This window comes from Ipomoea nil, unplaced genomic scaffold (assembly GCF_001879475.1).
Source record: "Ipomoea nil cultivar Tokyo-kokei standard unplaced genomic scaffold, Asagao_1.1 scaffold2360, whole genome shotgun sequence".
Classification (NCBI taxonomy): Eukaryota; Viridiplantae; Streptophyta; class Magnoliopsida; order Solanales; family Convolvulaceae; genus Ipomoea; species Ipomoea nil.
The window spans coordinates 186331-203761 of record NW_017618788.1 but is presented as its reverse complement, the minus strand read 5'-3'; the positions used below and the strand labels follow the sequence as shown (position 1 = coordinate 203761).

General features: G+C 35.9%; 1 long non-coding RNA gene across 1 annotated transcript; it reads right to left on the bottom strand.

Moving 5' to 3' along the window:
- Window positions 1-2349: 2349 nt before the first annotated feature.
- LOC109152051 lies at window positions 2350-16239 on the bottom strand. The gene is made up of 3 exons (XR_002049331.1): window positions 16182-16239; window positions 14074-14075; window positions 2350-2361 (listed from the first exon to the last, which is right to left on the bottom strand). It is a non-coding gene; the product is annotated as an uncharacterized LOC109152051 (long non-coding RNA).
- Between the last annotated feature and the right edge of the window lie 1192 nt (window positions 16240-17431).

Sequence of the window (17431 nt, the reverse complement as noted above, 5' to 3'; positions counted from 1 at the left end):
TATCTAATATTATTCATTTTTTTTTTTGCAAGTTGAACAGATATTTCCTGTTTTGAACATATCCGGGACGAAATATATATGTACAAGGAATCAAGGACTACTACACTGTTGACTTGTGTTTTGTTGTGATTTGCAAACTTATTTTGAATGTTTTGAAGTTTGAACAATGTTATTGACTTGTGTCTTCACTATCTTTTACTTCGTTGCAAAATTATTTTGATTGTTTTGATTTGAAGTTTGGATTATTTATGTATGGATAAAACAGAGTAGTTTAAATTTTAAATCAAACAGGTCAAACCGTCAAATTCAAGGTTAAAATCGAGCACGCATTTGAACTCAAACTCGAGCTCGAGTTCGAGCCTGATCTCGAGCTCGAGCCTGATCTCAAGCTCGAGTTTGAGCCTGATCTCGAGCTCGAATTCGAGCTCAAAATCACGCTCGAACTCGAGCTCAAGATCGAGTTCGAGCTCGAGCTCGAACAATCGAGCTGCTCGAGCCGAGCTCGAGCAGCTCGATAATTGCCGAGCTCGAGCTCGAGCATCCAGTCACGAGCTCGATCGAGCACGAGCTCGAGCTCGAGCATAGCTTCATTTACCGAGCTCGAGCTCGAGCATACCCATGCTCGAGCTCGAGCATAGCTTCATTTACCGAGCTCGAGCTCGAGCATACCCATGCTCGAGCTCGGCTCGGCTCGTTTACACCCCTACCCGTGATTCTTTTGACTCGGTATTAATATTTTGACCTCCCAATGTTGTTTTATTGGGGTATTTGTGAGTCTTCTTGATGTTTCGTATGTCTAGAACGGTATGTTAGGAATCCATGTAGGATTTGGTGTCTTGAATCGTGCTAAGGGTCCAACCTTGTGATTCGTTGGGCTAATGTGAGTCTTGAATGTTCTTTGGACTACTTTTGGTTTACCCGTTTGATAAACATGCTAGTTTGATGTTGAAATGCTAGTTTGTGTGGTTTGTTCCTTCCTATTAGAGTTGGCAACTTGTGTTGACAATCATTTGGTGTTGGATTGTGATTCTTCGTTGTTGAGTATGGTTTCATGTCTTTGTTGTGATCCATTGATTGATTCCTATGATGTGAGCGTATGTAATCGTTGTACCCTTTGATTGATACTTGATTAAGGTTATTGTTGAACCTTAGTCCTCTTGGTAATGGTGATGATCTTGTGTGACTATGATTGAAATTGGTGATGTGTTACCTGAGCTTGGCCCACATGTTGGAGGTTGTGTGAATGAAATTAATGGTACCCTCGTGTACTGAGAGTTCGGCGGTGAGTAGGAGAGTCGGAGGGGGGACGACGGTCCTCGGAGGCATAAGGTTGGACTCAGAAGTACAGGGTGGCACTAGGAGGTAATGGTTGGAACCGAAATAAGGCCGGGGGTAGCCATAAGGTTGGAATTATGATACTTGTGACATGTAGTTGTCACTGTGGCATGTAGTTGCCAATGTGTGAATGTGTATTCTTTGCTTATGTGCATGTCTTGATGTATTCTACTTTGTGATCAGTCGAATGTATCTTGAGTTGTATCGTTCCTCATGTTTCTTGTCTTGTTGTTGTTGTAAGGATGGGGATTCCTTTTCCTTTTGAGAGCGTTTGATGAGTCCTTGAAGTTGACTTTTCTCTATGGCTTTTGAAATGATATATACTGTATTCCGTTTCAAAATGGTTTTGATTTATACTTATCTATATATGCTATTTAACGCGTATTGATGGGTTACCAGCAATATTCGCTGACCGGGTGTTATCCCCATGTTATGTTTTCCTTGTGCTACAGGTTTTGAGTAGATGCCCGAGAGCGCTAGACTTGGAACGATAGATAGCTTAGTCACCTTGTCTAGATGTTATGTTTTGTTGGCCTGTGAGCCTTTTGAGCGGCCTATGTGCCTTGAGTCTTTATGATTTGTTTAAACTGTTTAGTTTTCCCGCCTGTGCATCTTTAGTACTTTAAGATGTGGCATAATACCCCCGTTTAGACTTGCTTCCGCTTAATGCTTAATGGATGATTGGATTGCTTATCTCTTGCCTTTTAAATTTTAAAAATGTGGTAAAAATCGTGGGTGTTACAAGTCCGCCTCCACTGAGGCCCGAACCTACAACCTCCCACAAGGGGAGCAACTTGGTACTAATTTCAAGGAATGTATTTGATTGGCAGAAAGAAAATTTTCTTTCTTGATGCATTTGTAGTAAATCTTGTACGTTCTGCATGTATATATCTATTTACTATTGTTCAATTTTATGCACCTAGTAAATATAGGTTTGTTTATATATAAATTTAATTGATAAATAGTGTTATTATCCTTCGTAATAGTGGGATAGACAAATTTCTTATGTTTATAATATACTTTTAACTTGATGCCAAACAGACACTTTATTTCTTTCATGGACACTTTAAGGAGAAGCGTGGTCTTAGGCCGGGGACCCTTTATCTCCCATTCTCTTTACTCTTTGCCTTGAGTACTTATCTAGACTTCTTGCGGTCAAGGTTAGAACTTAGACATTTAACTTCCACCCCAAGTGTGAAAGCCTAAAAATTACCCACTTGACTTTTGTAGATGACTTGATGTTTTTTTTTTTCTAAAGGGGATGGGCCCTCTGTTGCCACTCTTATGGAGGCATTGGCTGATTTTGAGACCACCTATGGCATTTCCATGAATGTCTTGAAATCTAACATTTTCACGGTTGGGATCCATGATAATCGCTTAGCCTTTACTGGGCTTCCTACCCTGTTAGGTACTTGGGTAATCCCCTTGATGCCCAAAGGCTTAAAGTAGTCTTTTTTTAATTTGCTCCTCTGATTGGGTCTATTTCAGCCTACATCTCCACCTGGAAAGGTCATACCCTGTCTTATGCGGGTAGGTTTGAGCTTTTAAAATCTGTCATCCAGTGAATGATTGGGTTTTGGCTCCAAAATTTTCAATTCCTATCACTCGGACTGTGGTTGACCATGTGATTTCACTCTGTAGGAACTTCCTATAAGCTGAGAAGAGGGCAGCAGTAGCTTGGGATACCATCTGTCTTCCCTTACAAGAAGGTGGTGTAGGCATTCATGACTTTCGTATTTAGAACTTGGCCTTTCTTACTAAAGTCCTTTGGAATCTTCCTTTGAAAAAGGATTCTTGGTGAGTCAAATCAGTCCACACGTACCATCTTGCCAATAAAGATCTTTGGACTTAGGCATCGAAAAAGATGGACTCTCCTCTTTTAAAGAGCTTTGCATTTGTGCGGAATCTCTTAAGCTCTAAATTCAGCTCCGCTAGAGATTGCATTGTTGTGTTGTCCAATTTTGCTACCAATGGTGATCTTTCAATTGCCCGTGTGTATGATATTCTGCGCACTCGCAACCAAACCTCCTTTGATTGGAAACGCATTTGGAAAGATTTTGTTCCCAGGAAGTATTCTTTTATTGCTTGGATCCCTTAAGGATACACTGGTCACTAGGGATAGACTTTTATTTTTGGATATCAGTAGATTATGTCCTCTGCGTAATCACAATGATGAATCTTCTTCTTATCTTTTCTTTGTTTGTCCATTTTTCTAATAGGTTTGGGGCATTGTGCAAAGAAGTTTTGGGTTTGAGAAAAACACTATGACAATTCATAGTGCAATTAAATGGATTTGTAGACTGCATAGAGTCACTCGTGTCTCTTCCAAAGTCATCTTTCTGACTCTCACATGTATAGTGTACCACCTTGGAACCTTTGAAGATACATGAATGATGTTGTTCATGGGTTGTTTACCGTCAGCTCTTGCTTTGGGGAATGTGAATTTTTTAATTATTGTGTTGGCTCAATGTTGGAAAAAATTAATTCTTTGACAAGTGAATTGTGTGGATTTGTCACATATGAGTTGTGAGAATTCTATGATAGATTCAAGAATTAAATGGTGCAATGCGATGGATTAAAGAATTAAAATGAAAATGGTCATGCCATGCGAAATGCATAATGCAAAGTCAGAATGGATGATGAATTAAAGAATTAAATGAAAATTGGCCATGCAAAAATGGATAATGCTAAGTCAGAATCTGCATCCACTTTTTTAGCTCGAAACAAGTGGTGGAGAAATGACTTCACATCTCAAAGGCACAATGAATGCTGATCATGGAGTTAGTGCCAACATTGAAGTAAGTTAGTTGCTAGTTACAATGACCTATTACACTATAAATAAGCTCCTTGTAATAGTTGACAATTGAAGTTTTCAGACACAATTGAAAAATATTCTACCTAGAAGAAAACATCAAGAAGTTGAATGGAAGAAAATTCAAAGTGATACGACTTCAATAATTGAAATTGAAAAATCAAGTTGGTTACAATTTGTGTAATTTGTAGAACTAGTATAGTACCCGTGCGATGCATGGATAATAACATATATTCAATAATTATATTATTTATCAAATTTAAATAATGTAAATAAATACTCAAAATATTACGGAGTATATAATATTCTAACAATATCTTATTATAATAAAGTATGTATAGTACCTAGCCTCTGTTTGGGAACTTATTTAGGAGCTTATAGCTTATTTTAAGTTACTAATAAGCTATAAGCTCTGTTTGGTAACGTTCCCAAACTAAGTTCCTAGCTTCCTAATTTTTTTCCATCTTTATCCTCATTATTTTAAAGAAATGAAATAATTTACCCTTCCAAATTAAAACCATTTTCTCTTCTCCTTTATCCGCAACTTTCACCGCAAATATTATTATTATTATTATTATTATTATTATTATTATTATTATTATTATTATTATTATTATTATTATTATTATTATTATTATTATTATTATTATTATTATTAGATTCTCAACAATATTGCTACTTCATTATGAGATGCTAGATCATGATTATGCTAATAGTTTTATTTCAAAATGTTAATTTTTTTAAAGACAAAATGTTAAATTTTAATATGTAAACAAACTAATTTAAATTTTATGAAGATGTCATTTTTAGTCTTTTCACATTTATCAACTTATCAAAAAGCTAATTTTATCAAACACTTTCAATCATAACAGCTAGCTTAACAACTCTTCAGTTTTCAGCTCCTAGCTTATAACTTTTCAGCTAGGTTTGCCAAACAGAGCCTAATATCAAATTTTGCTTTATAATGACTTAGTGTTGGGATTAAATTTTTTAAAAAAGGGACCATATACCCATCACTTGTCAAACTACAAAAATACAATGGGCATACAAAGAAAATTATACCAAAAAAATCACAAAGACTGAACCTAATTTGTGGGTATTTATAAGCAAGCTAAGGGACATCTAAAAGCTAGAGTGCAAAGTGACTTTGCTAGACATAAATTTTGAATTTTAAAATTATAAATGTAGTCAACAAAACAAATAATGTATTTGGCTACCTAGAAGTATTAGAATTTGCATATACTAAACTATTACACTAAATATAATGTAATATTAGTAAGCCCATGCTATGTGTATTGTTTAAGGTGTCTAAGATAATATTTTTTTTTTTTTTAGTAAATGCAGGTCATGCGTGTTGCTTCCATGGTGGACCAGGGTCACCTTCCATGGCGGGTCCTGGTCCAAAACGACATTGTTTTATATCAAATGTCAATTAGTACATCATATTTAACAATATTATCATAGACTATGTTCATAATATTTGTTCTACATGTCCATAAATCAAACTTTAGTGTCCATAAACACAAAACTAAATATACATTATATGCATTTTCATTCATCTATAGTTGGTTCATAATATCAATTCTATATGTTCATAAAAATAAAGCTTAATGTTCATAGACAGTATACTATGAACGCATCATGTTTAGTAATATTCATTGTGTGCTATACTCATAATCTAAACACATAATAAATTTCAATTCAAGTTATATCCCTGGTTTTATGTCCGTTTTTTCTGTTAAATTTTTTGTACCTTATGCTATAAATGTTGTACTATATAATTTTTTGGACAAAAATGTCCATCTCGTTATAACTTCTGTTATCTTTTAACATTGTTATTATCATGCACATGCATAAATAATATCTTTTTCTTACATTCTTCAATAGTAAGTTTGATTTTATTTAGATTTTAATTAAATGTTACCATAGTTATATTTAGTAATATGTCATTTCTATCATTCTTACTACATTAATATTAATATGAATTCTACAAATTTACACACACACACACAATTATTTAAAAAAAATATTTTAACATTAAGTATTAATATTGACATATATTTTTGCGCAACGCACATATGAAATAGTGAAATACTAGTATTTGTTATATATGTCTATAAACATACATATTAAAGTTCATGAACACTAAACTAAATATACATCATATGTATTTACCTTCACTCTATAGTAGGTTCATAATGTTCGTTAAAACAAAGTTTAATGTATATAAATATTACTATAGACGCATCATGTTTAATAACATTCATCACGTACTATGTCAATGATATTTAGAAAAAATTTCACTTTTGGTCCCTTGACAATAATACATGAATCACATTTGGCCCTTGACTATTAAAATTTTCTAATTAGCTGCATGACTATGTAATTTGTATCACATTTGGTCTTGTCGTCCAATTTCCTAGCTAACTATTGCTGGAAGTGCTGCATTTGCTTCTTCCGGAATGACCACTGCATGCATTTACTTATTTCGGATGGAGCACTTCCGACAATAGTTGGCCGAAAAATTACAGCCATACACCTAATTAGAAAATTTTAATAGCCAAGGACCAAATGCGACTCATGTATAATAGTCAGTCGACTAAAAGTGAAATTTATTCTAATAATTATTCTATATGTCTGTAAACATAAGTTGTAATGTCTAAAAATCCTAAACTAAATGCACATCATCATATGCATTTCTATTCATTTTATAGTAGGTTCATAATGTTATTTCTATATGTTAATAAAGACAAAGCTTAATGAGTTAATGTATATAAATATTAAAATAAAGCAATGACTTTATATACCTATAGATTTATTTAAAATTTTAAAATAAAATATATCAATATGGATGTCATTCAAAATATCTTAATTAGAGCTTTTTAATAATATATTTTTATACATTAGTTGTATTTTTACAACAAGAAAAAGAGAAAACTAAACACAAGTTAAAATTAACATAAAATTACCATATGAAAGAAAAGTGTAATTAACTTTAATTTTAAATGACATTTTTGTCCAAATAATTGATATTACACAAATACCCCTAAGTTTTGGGGGAAAAACCTTTCCAGGCACTTCTATTATTATTATTATATAGACATAGATATAGATATCGATATAGATAGATTAGCTAAAATTGTAATTCTTTATTTTTTAGGAAGTTACTTACAAGATTAGTGTCTCAAATAGGTGCCAGTCCTAGTTTGTGTAATTCATTAAATCTTGTGAAGTGTAAAAACTTGAAGTTGTACTTGGGTGAAAAATATTTTGGGCGTGGCCCCGCAGAATGGAAGGCAGTCTTCAACTGCGTTATCAAATACCTGTGTTCATAATTACCTGTCTCATATTCTGAAATATTTTCCTAATTTGTTTTTGAGTGCTTCCTGTGATAATTTAAATCGTTAGTGAACGTACATCCTTGCATTATAAACTAACAATTGGTATCAGAGCAGTGTCGTTCAAATTACTGGTGAGATCCTATGGATACTCGAGTTATTTTTTGCAATATGGAAGAAAATGGCTGGACCCCATCAACAACCACGGAACAAAATGAGACAAAGAAAAAACCAGTGATCAGTTTGATAATAGAAGAGAAAAGGTTGTCATCAGCTAACAATAGAGCCTTGAATGCAATTCATAGCGCCATGAGTTCAGACCAATTCATGCTTATATCCGCCACAGATCGGGCAAAGGATGCATGGGATGCACTAGAAACCCATTCTGAAGGTACTGGATCTATGAAAGTATCCAAAATACAGATGCTCATGTCTCAATATGAGAGTCTACGGATGGAAGAGACAGAGACTGTCTCAGAGTTTAGTGCTCGTGTCAAAAGCCTTGCAAACAATGCTTTCAACCTAGGGGAACCATTCGATGAAGAAAGAATGGTCCGTAAGGTGTTGCACTCTCTACCTCCAAAGTTTAAAATGCAAGCAATTACTATTAAACAATCCACAGACCTGAAAAACACTCTCACTAGATGCGTTGATGGGCAGCCTACAAACCTTCGAGATGGAGTTAGATGAGGAAGACAAGTACTCAAAGAAAAATAAGGGAGTGACTTTTGGCGCTACACAGAATACAGGCTCACATTCTGAATCTGATGAGGCCATGGTGTTGTTAACTATGAAATCTACAAAATTTCTAAAGAAGGCCAGAGGTCGCGGGAAGACCAGAGGATCAAACACAAGAAGTGAATGATCTGGAGCAATCAAAAAGCAAAAAATGTGTGCACCGACTACAAACAGAAGGATATTCAATGCTATGAGTGTGGAAGCTACGGGCACATGTAAGCAGTCTATGCTAACAACAAAGGAAATAAGTCATTTACTCTCACTTTGAGTTATACAAATGACTCTGAAAAAGATGAACAAGAGGAGCAGCAAACCAGCAACTTTGTGGTATTTCAAGGCAATATATGTCACACAAGTGATATAGAAGAACGAGCTAACTTTGAAAAATTCTTCAAGTGTGCAGATCAAGAAGGAGAGCACAAGGAAGCGTCAGGTCATGAGAATGACTCTCAATCTCAAGATGAGGATGATCTAGCAAGCGCATAAGAAGAATTCTGCATAAGTTGGTGCAAGGTAAGTAAATTAAATCGCTCTCTGCTAAAAAATGTTAAAAATCTTGAAGAAGAAAACTTGAAACGGAAATCTTCGGTAAAGACACTTGAAAAGAAGATAAGAATAAAATATTCCAGTGAAAGGTCTTTACAGAAGGAACTGGAGCACTTGATGAAACAAGTCTGGATGCTGAACACGGGAACAGACGAGTTAGATGAGATACTGAGAAGAAATGGACAATCCTCGACCAAAACAGGGTTGGGATATGTTAAAGGAACAAGCAATCAGCCAAAGATAACTTGGTTGAGAGAAAATACAACAAAGGTAAGGAAATACACTAGTCATTTTTTCAATCAAAGTTGTTTTAGGTGTAATAAACAAGGTCATGGTTGGAGGCGGTGTAAAGAACAAGAGCTAAAATTGAAGAAACTGTGGAGACCCAAGATCACATGTATGGCGACAAAAATATCTATGTCAGCCAACATGTCATTAACATGGTACTTCGATAGCGAGTGCCTTAGACACATGACTGGACACAAAGGGTTTCTAACAGACATAACATATGAGCATGCTGGTCAAGTCACCTTCGGTGATGGAGAAAAGGAGAAATCATTGAACGAGGAACGCTCGACATAGAAGGTATGCGTAAACTTGAGAATGTGTTTTTGATAAACGGTCTAAAAGCCAATCTGATTATCATAAGCCAATTAAGTGACCAAAACTTGCTTGTTAGGTTTACCAAGAAAAAATGCAAAGTGTCTGATACTCAACAAACATGTGTCACGGAATGGATTAGAACATGTGATAATTGTTATATGATAAAATATATGTTCATGTGCAATAGTGTCACAACTAATGAATGCACAAATTGGCATTATAAACTTGGACACTTAAATTATCATGACATGGAAAAGTTGGTCAAGTCTGGAGCAGTTAGAGGACTTCCAAGCCTTTCAATCAAGGAGAAACCTCAAGTATGTAGACCATGTCAAGAAAGCAAGCAAACCAAAGTGCATCATAAAAAGTTAGTACACATTCCTACTACTAGAGCTCTTGAATTACTACATATGGACTTAATTTGTCCAACACATGTAGATTGTAGAGAGTCTAAGAGGAAAAAAAAAATATGTGTTGGTATGTGTGGATGATTTTTCACGCTTTTCATGGATTGATTTCTTAAAAGAAAATTTGATACATTCATTGCATTTGAAATATATGTTTGAGATTACAAAGAGAAAAAGATACTCAAATTGTGAAAAATCAAAAGGATAAAAAGTGATCATGGTAGAGAATTTGAAAACAATATTTTTAGCAACTTCTGTGACAAAACGGGCAGACAACATGAATTTTCTGCTCTTAAAACACCACAACAGAATGGGGTAGTGGAAAGGAAAAACAGAACTCTACAAGAGATGTCAAGAGTAATGTTACTCACCAAAAACATCACTCAGAGGTTCTGGGCTGAAGCAATGAATACAGCTTGCCACATCATAAACAGGGCAATTTCAAGACCAGGTAGAAAACATACTGTTAGGAATAAAGTGTAATGGTTTTGATATGCCAAATATGTATTTGTAGATCCCCCAATTTTATTTCATAGAGTCTTAGACCATGATCGGGAAATTATTTAAATTGGAAAAGAGAAAAACAGAGGAAGATGCATGAAAATAGAAGAAGAAGATATCAAGCCTAAAATCAAGAATTTTTCTGGAGAAAATGACAAATTGAAGAAGAAGATGAATGATACAATATTCACGTCAATGCTACTCAAAGAAGATATCCCAGAAGAATTTTCGTGAAGAAAATTAAGATTGGAAGATTGCATGAATTTGACTTGAAGATCAAGCATCTATGGAAAGAAAGGAGTACATCAAATGTGATTGGAGATTTAATCAATAGTTGTACGGACGAAGTGGATGAAGTTTGATATGCTATGCGAAATGGCTCAAGTTCAAAACTCACCAGCAACAATTTAACAAGGTAAAATTTGAGAAGCCAAGGATCACTTCAGAGAAGGAGGAATATCAGATGAAGTTTGGGAAACCATTCGCATGAAGTTCAAGCTCTCAAACGGGGACAGATTCTCATTACCAGCTATAAAATGAATGATGAAGATCGGATTTCAAAGATTCTCATTACCAGAGCAAAAATCTCATTTTGGTACAGAGCATACCAAAAAATCTTCAAGTGAGAAAAGAACTCAGATTCTCATTACCAGCTATAAAATGATGAAGATCGGATTTCAAAGATTCTCATTACCAGAGCAAAAATCTCATTTTGGTACAGAGCATACCAAAAAATCTTCAAGTGAGAAGTAAGAAAAGAACTCAGAGCATACCAAAAAATCTTCAAGTGAGAAGTGAGAAAAGAACTCAGAGAGCTTCAAGAGAAAAATATTCTGAGAGTTCTTAAAACAGAGCAAAGCAGAGCATAAAAATCAAGTGCTTTACTTGATACACTCAAAGAGAGAAAACACTCAGAGCATTCAAGAGAAATCATTCCATAGTGTTTATCTTCATCAAAGAGACCTACGCATCATTGAAGATCAACTACAGAGTCTCAGAAGTTGGAAGCAAGACAACACTTGTTTTGGAGCAAAACAAGAGAAGGGAGGAAAGTAGCACGGAGCTGTGAAATCCTGGATTGTCACACGGAGCTGTGAGATCCGAAGCAGCAGTGTCGGAGGCACTGGGCGTGATTAGTGCGGGCTTTGTGATCAAAGCACTAGATCACGGGATACGTTTCTACCAGAGTGTGGAAGACGGGGGGGAAAGTAACGCAGAGTCGTGAAATCCTAGGATAGTAGCGCGGCGATGTGAAACCCGAAGCAGCAGTGTGGTGTCACTGGGCATGATTAGTGCGGGCTTTGTGATCAAAGCACTAGATCACGGAAATTCATTGTATCTTGGAACCAAGGAGTGGTAAATATAGTGAATTGCTCTTGGAGATAAGAGCAAGTGGAGTAGGAGGATTACACCACCTCGCGAACCACTATAATTGTCTTGTGTTCTTTACTGCTTTCTTTCCATACTGCTCTTTACATATTCGTTCTACACGAGATACACTGCTCACACAATCTCACACACACTTTATGTTTATTTATTTCCGCTGTGCACCATACTCTAACAATCTAGTTAAGAGTTTTGGTTTATCTCTGGCTTAGCAATTGTTGTGCTGTGCGAAAAAGTTTGAAAGTCTATTCACCCCCCCCCCCCCCCCCCCCCCCTCTAGACTTTCACCTTACCTCTTTTGGGACCAACACATTCCCCCTATAAACTATGGAAAGGGAAAACTCCGAATCTAAAGTATTTTCATGTGTTTGGCAGTACATGTTACATTTTGAATGACAGGGAACAAAGATGCAAGTTTGATGCTAAAAGCGACGAAAGAATTTTCTTGGGATACTCAACACACAGCAAAGCCTGCAGAGTATTTAACAAAAGAACCAAATCCATCATGGAATCAATAAACGTGATACTAGATGATCATGTGAGCCAAAAACGTGATTAGGATGATGAAGTACAGAAGAAAACAACATGTTTGGGAGAAACACCAGAACAGGTAGAAGAAAATGCACCGTCAATCGAAAATATAGAACACAAAGATAGCTCAAACATAATTCCATCCACAAGAATACAGAAAAATCACCCAATTGACAATGTGATTTGAGAAATCAACTCAAGATTAGAACAAGGGGCAAGAGAAGTAAAACTATCGTGAGATGCTAGGTTACTCGTGCTATATCTCAATGGTAGAACCAAACAATGGGTGTGAAGCCCTTAAAGATGAGTGTTGGATACAGGCTATGCAAGAAGAACTACTCCAATTCCAAAGGAATGAGGTGTGAGATTTGGTACCGAGACTTGAGAATGTAAATGTAATTGGTACTAAATGTATTTTCAGAAATAATTTAAACAAAAAAGGAATAGTTTTCTGAAATAAAGCTCATCTGGTAGCACAAGGGTATTCACTAATGGAAGGCATTGATTTCGAAGAAACATTTGCACCAATAGCAAGACTGGAATCCGTCATACTTCTCATTTCTATCGCATGCTCACTAGGGTTCAAGCTACAACAAATGGATGTCAAGGCAGCGTTTCTAAATGGATATCTCAAAGAAGATGTGTATGTTGCACAACCTAAAGGGTTTGAAAGCTCAAAGCATCTAGACCATGTGTACAAGTTAAAGAAAGCTCTCTATGGACTAAAGCAAGCACCTAAAGCATGGTATGAAATGCTTACTGAGTACCTAATTAAGAAAGGATAACGAGGGGAAGTGTTGATAAGACACTATTCATCAAAAGGTATAACTCTGATCTAATAATTCTTTAAGTTTAGGTTGATGATATTGTGTTTGGATCAACATCTGCAAGTCATACTAATAGTTTTGTGAATCTCATGCCAGAAGAATCTGAAATGAGCATGGTAGGTGAACTGTCTTACTTTCTAGGTCTACAAATCAAACCAACTTCTGAAGGTATGTTTATCTCACAAAGAAAATATGCCATAATCTGGTAAAGTGATTTGGACTCAACACTTCTAAAAGTGTACGAACTCCATTTCCCACACACACGAAACTGCAACGAGATAAGACAAGCAAAAGTGCTGATACAAATCTATATCGGAGCATGATAGGTAGTTTGTTATATCTAACTGCTAGTCGTCCTGACATTAGTTTCAGTGTTGGAACCAGTGCTCGATATCACGCAGATCCCTACATTTTGTATCTCAGCGCTGCACTATGCTTACTTCCCAGGGGGTCACCCATCCCAGGAGGGATTGCTAGAAGTCAAGCACACTTAACCACAGAGTTCTATAGTACATGGTTGCCATATCCTACTTAAAACCAATTGGTGATAAGTAGGTAGACATTAACCATTTAACCACACCTCACCATGGTAAGCCACAGCGAAACATCTCGAATCGAGCAGGGGCTAGACTCGGCCAACCCGGCCGACGCCCAACAATCCCCCTCCTAGCACATGTCGCTTCCTTTGAACACCAAGCCCAGTTGCACAGCATGCCTAACTCAGTCCTTAGCCTACACGCCCATCATCTCCTCTTGGGATTGGACTTGGCCCGACCTACGCCCACATCCCATCTGGGACTGGACTCGACTTTCGCCTCGCCATCGATTCAAACCCATGACCTCGGCTCTGATACCAATTTTTGTATCTCAGCGCTGCACTATGCTTACTTCCCAAGGGGTCACCACCCCAAGATTGCTAGAAGTCAAGCACGCTTAATCACAGAGTTCTATGGTACCTGGTTGCCATATCCTACTTAAAACCAATTAGTGATAAGTAGGTGGACATTAACCATTTGACCACATCCCTTTATGGTAAGTCACAACGCCACGTCTCAAATTGAGCAGGGGCTGGACTCGGCCGACGCTTAACAATACATCCGGAGGTTTTTTACTTAGGTTTCAATTTAATCTCTTGGTTAAGCAAAAAAACAAAACTCCATATCCTTATCAACTGTAGAAGCAGAATATATAGTTGCAGGAAGTAGATGTGCCCAATTATTCTGGATGTGGCAAATTATGGACTTTCATAGGAGGTAATCACATTATACTGCGATAATTCGAGTGTTATCAGCATCACGAAAAATCTAGTATTACACTCCAGAACAAAGCACATAGACATTCGACATCACTTCATTCTGGAGCTTGTAGAAGACAAAATCATTTTCCTGGAATATGTTCATACAGAAAATCAACTTGCTGATATTTTCACAAAAGCCTTGGATGCTAACAGGTTTGAAATTCTCAGGCACAAACTAGGATTGTGTACATTATATTAATTTCCATCATTTAAAAAATATGTATTGTTTAGTTAGTCTCGTAATTATGTACATTCACTTTTTTTTTTTTCTATTTTCATTTCTCTTTAGATCTTTTTAAAAAAAAATATTCTTCAATCAATATTGTTATTTTTTTAGAAATTAAATTGATTCATTTGTTTCCTATTATTTCGTACTATCATTTAAAAAAAAAAAACACACACACACACACATTTTTTTGTTGTTCTTTTCTCAAACAGTACTTACAATTTTTTATTCTTTTCTTACTTTTAGCACTTACATTAAAAACAAATCACTTAAAATAAAAATAAAAATAAACAAAAAAAAAAGGGTTTAGTAGGTCTCTTTTTTTTCCCTCTAGAATCCTCTACCTCATAATCTAAGTTTTGTTTTCTTTGTTTTGACATATTCTCTTCGTTCTTAATTTTTTAAAAAATAGTTTTTTTGTTAAGACTTTTTGGCTGCATTCTAGGCCTTCAATTCTCCCTAGACCATACTATTTAAATCAAACTCAAACTCATGCATGTGTATAGATTCTTTCTCTTAATAGTAGATTAAACGGACTCAAATCATCATACATGGTTCAAAATCTACGAATCAACCTAGGAACCGCAAATAGAGAAAAAACAAACGAGAGCTCTGGGAAGGAAACCACCACTACTGCCAAGGACAAAATCACAAGTGGTTCAATCCCTCAAACCTCTGATCCGTCTGAGTACAGCTCGGACCCCATCTATGCTGCTGTTGAAAACTATGTGAGCAATCCCTCCACAGACAATGAGGAAGACGATATTCCAATTAGTTTTAACAAATGTACTATCAAACGGAGTCTCAACTTCAACATTATTGTTGAAAATGAAGGCACCATGCAGTCATCTATTCGTAGGGAAAATCCCCATACTACTAAAGCCGAAAGAAAACGATTGGTTGTCCATATCTATCCTCACTGAATGACTCGGTCTGCCACAAAGCGTCAAAAAGCCTTATATAAATCCATCCCGGACGAACCGGTGATCCAGACACCGACCAACAACTTCTCCGTTCCAGATAAGTCCATAATTTTTTACACTGATGATTTGAAACCTGTGTTCGGTATCATGATAAAAAAATAATTTATCTGTCAACGAAAACTTCTCCTTGATGAGTTCAACGTAAAAACTGAAGTCACAGGATTACTTGAAAATGTTAGACTGCTGCAGAATGTTGTTAGAGTTGATAGGTTTATTAAAAAAGTGGTATGTTAGTTTTACACAAAACTTGTGCCAGAATTGGTTAAACAAGGGAAAGTTTTTCTGCGATGGAGGCTTTATGATTTTAATCCAACCGTGATTAATTCCTTATTCGATTCACCAAATATAGATGATGAATACAAAGAGGATTTAGACATCGTGGCATATGAACTAACTGGTAGGGTCAAGCATTTATGGATAGCAAAAGACATTGTGCAATCAGTCATTCCGACTCCATATGCATTGTTGCATAAAATTGCCCTGCATAATTGGATGCCAACAAAGCACAAATGTTATGTCAAGGCGTCATTAGACGTGTTTTTGCACAAAATTGCTAATGGCGTGAAGATTAACTTAGGGCAGCTGTTGTTTGATCAAGTGCTTGAAACCCGAGATAGAAAGCGAAGGAGAAAGGAACTCATTCTACCTAACATGATTTTTAGTTGTGTGAAGTGACAAATAGCACCATGAACCAACAACGAAATGTCATGCCACACCCTAATCTTACATAAGTGATTATTCGATTCACAAACCAAAAAAATTTGTTCGCCTAGCCTTTTTTTACAAGTTTCCCTGTTGCCTTGGTGACATGGCTCTGGTAAAAATATGACGTGGAAGCTGATTTGTACATTTCCTACTAATTGTTCTTATTTATAACAGAGTTTTCTTCTTCCTATCGCAAAGCTATTGTATACGGAATCTTCTTCTTCTTCTTCTTCTTATCGCAAGGCTATTGTATACGAAGTCTTCTTCTACTTTTTCTTCCTATCGCAAAGCTATTTATAAAGTTGGTTCCAGTTCCTCCGTCAAAGCCACAACTCTACAAGATGTCATCTTCCTCAACCTCATTACGTGTTAGAGTAAATATGGAGTACGGGTCTAGTGTTTATATAATTGTGGGTTGAAAGCTCCAATTTGCACAAGTAGAGAATCAGGAAAACAATTCTTTGGGTGTCAAAGATGGAAGGTACGCAGTTAGTGAAATTTTGTATGAATTTTGAGTTTTCAATTGTATTAAAATTTAAAGCTAGGGTTTGTTCGTTGTTTGGGTATTTTATTTGGTTATTTGATTTTTGTAATTTGATAGCACTGCAAATCCGCAATTTGATAGCTTTGGGAATTTGATAGCACTGCAAATCTGCAATTTGATAGCTTTGGGAATTTGATAGCACTGCAAATCTGCAATTTGATAGCTTTGGAAATTTGATTTTGGTAATTTGATAGCACTGCAAATCTGCAATTTGATAGCTTTGGTAATTTGATTTTGGTAATTAAAGCTACGGTTTGTTCATTGTATAGGATGGCAATGGTTTGGGCTTCTTTCTTTGGAAGGATCACAGTGCAAGAAGGGTCGAAGGTGAGCATGAAGACCTAAAGAAGATGGTGGTGTCTTTGAGGTGTGAAATCGAAGTTGTTAAACAATTAATTGTAAATGAGTATAGTGGTATGAAAAAATAAAACCAAGTGTTGAGGATCAAGTGTGTTGTTCTCCTAATTGTAATTGTGGTCCTTCTAGCAAAAATTTGTAGTTAGAAATTGTAATGGCTTGACATTGTGATGAAAATTTGGTAGTTTGCAATTTAAGTTTCCAGTTTGCGTTGTTGAAGCCAATTTCCAGTTTGCAATTTTACAGAAACCACATGGTAATTTAGATGCCAATCACATCTTTACTTGAGGTTTGA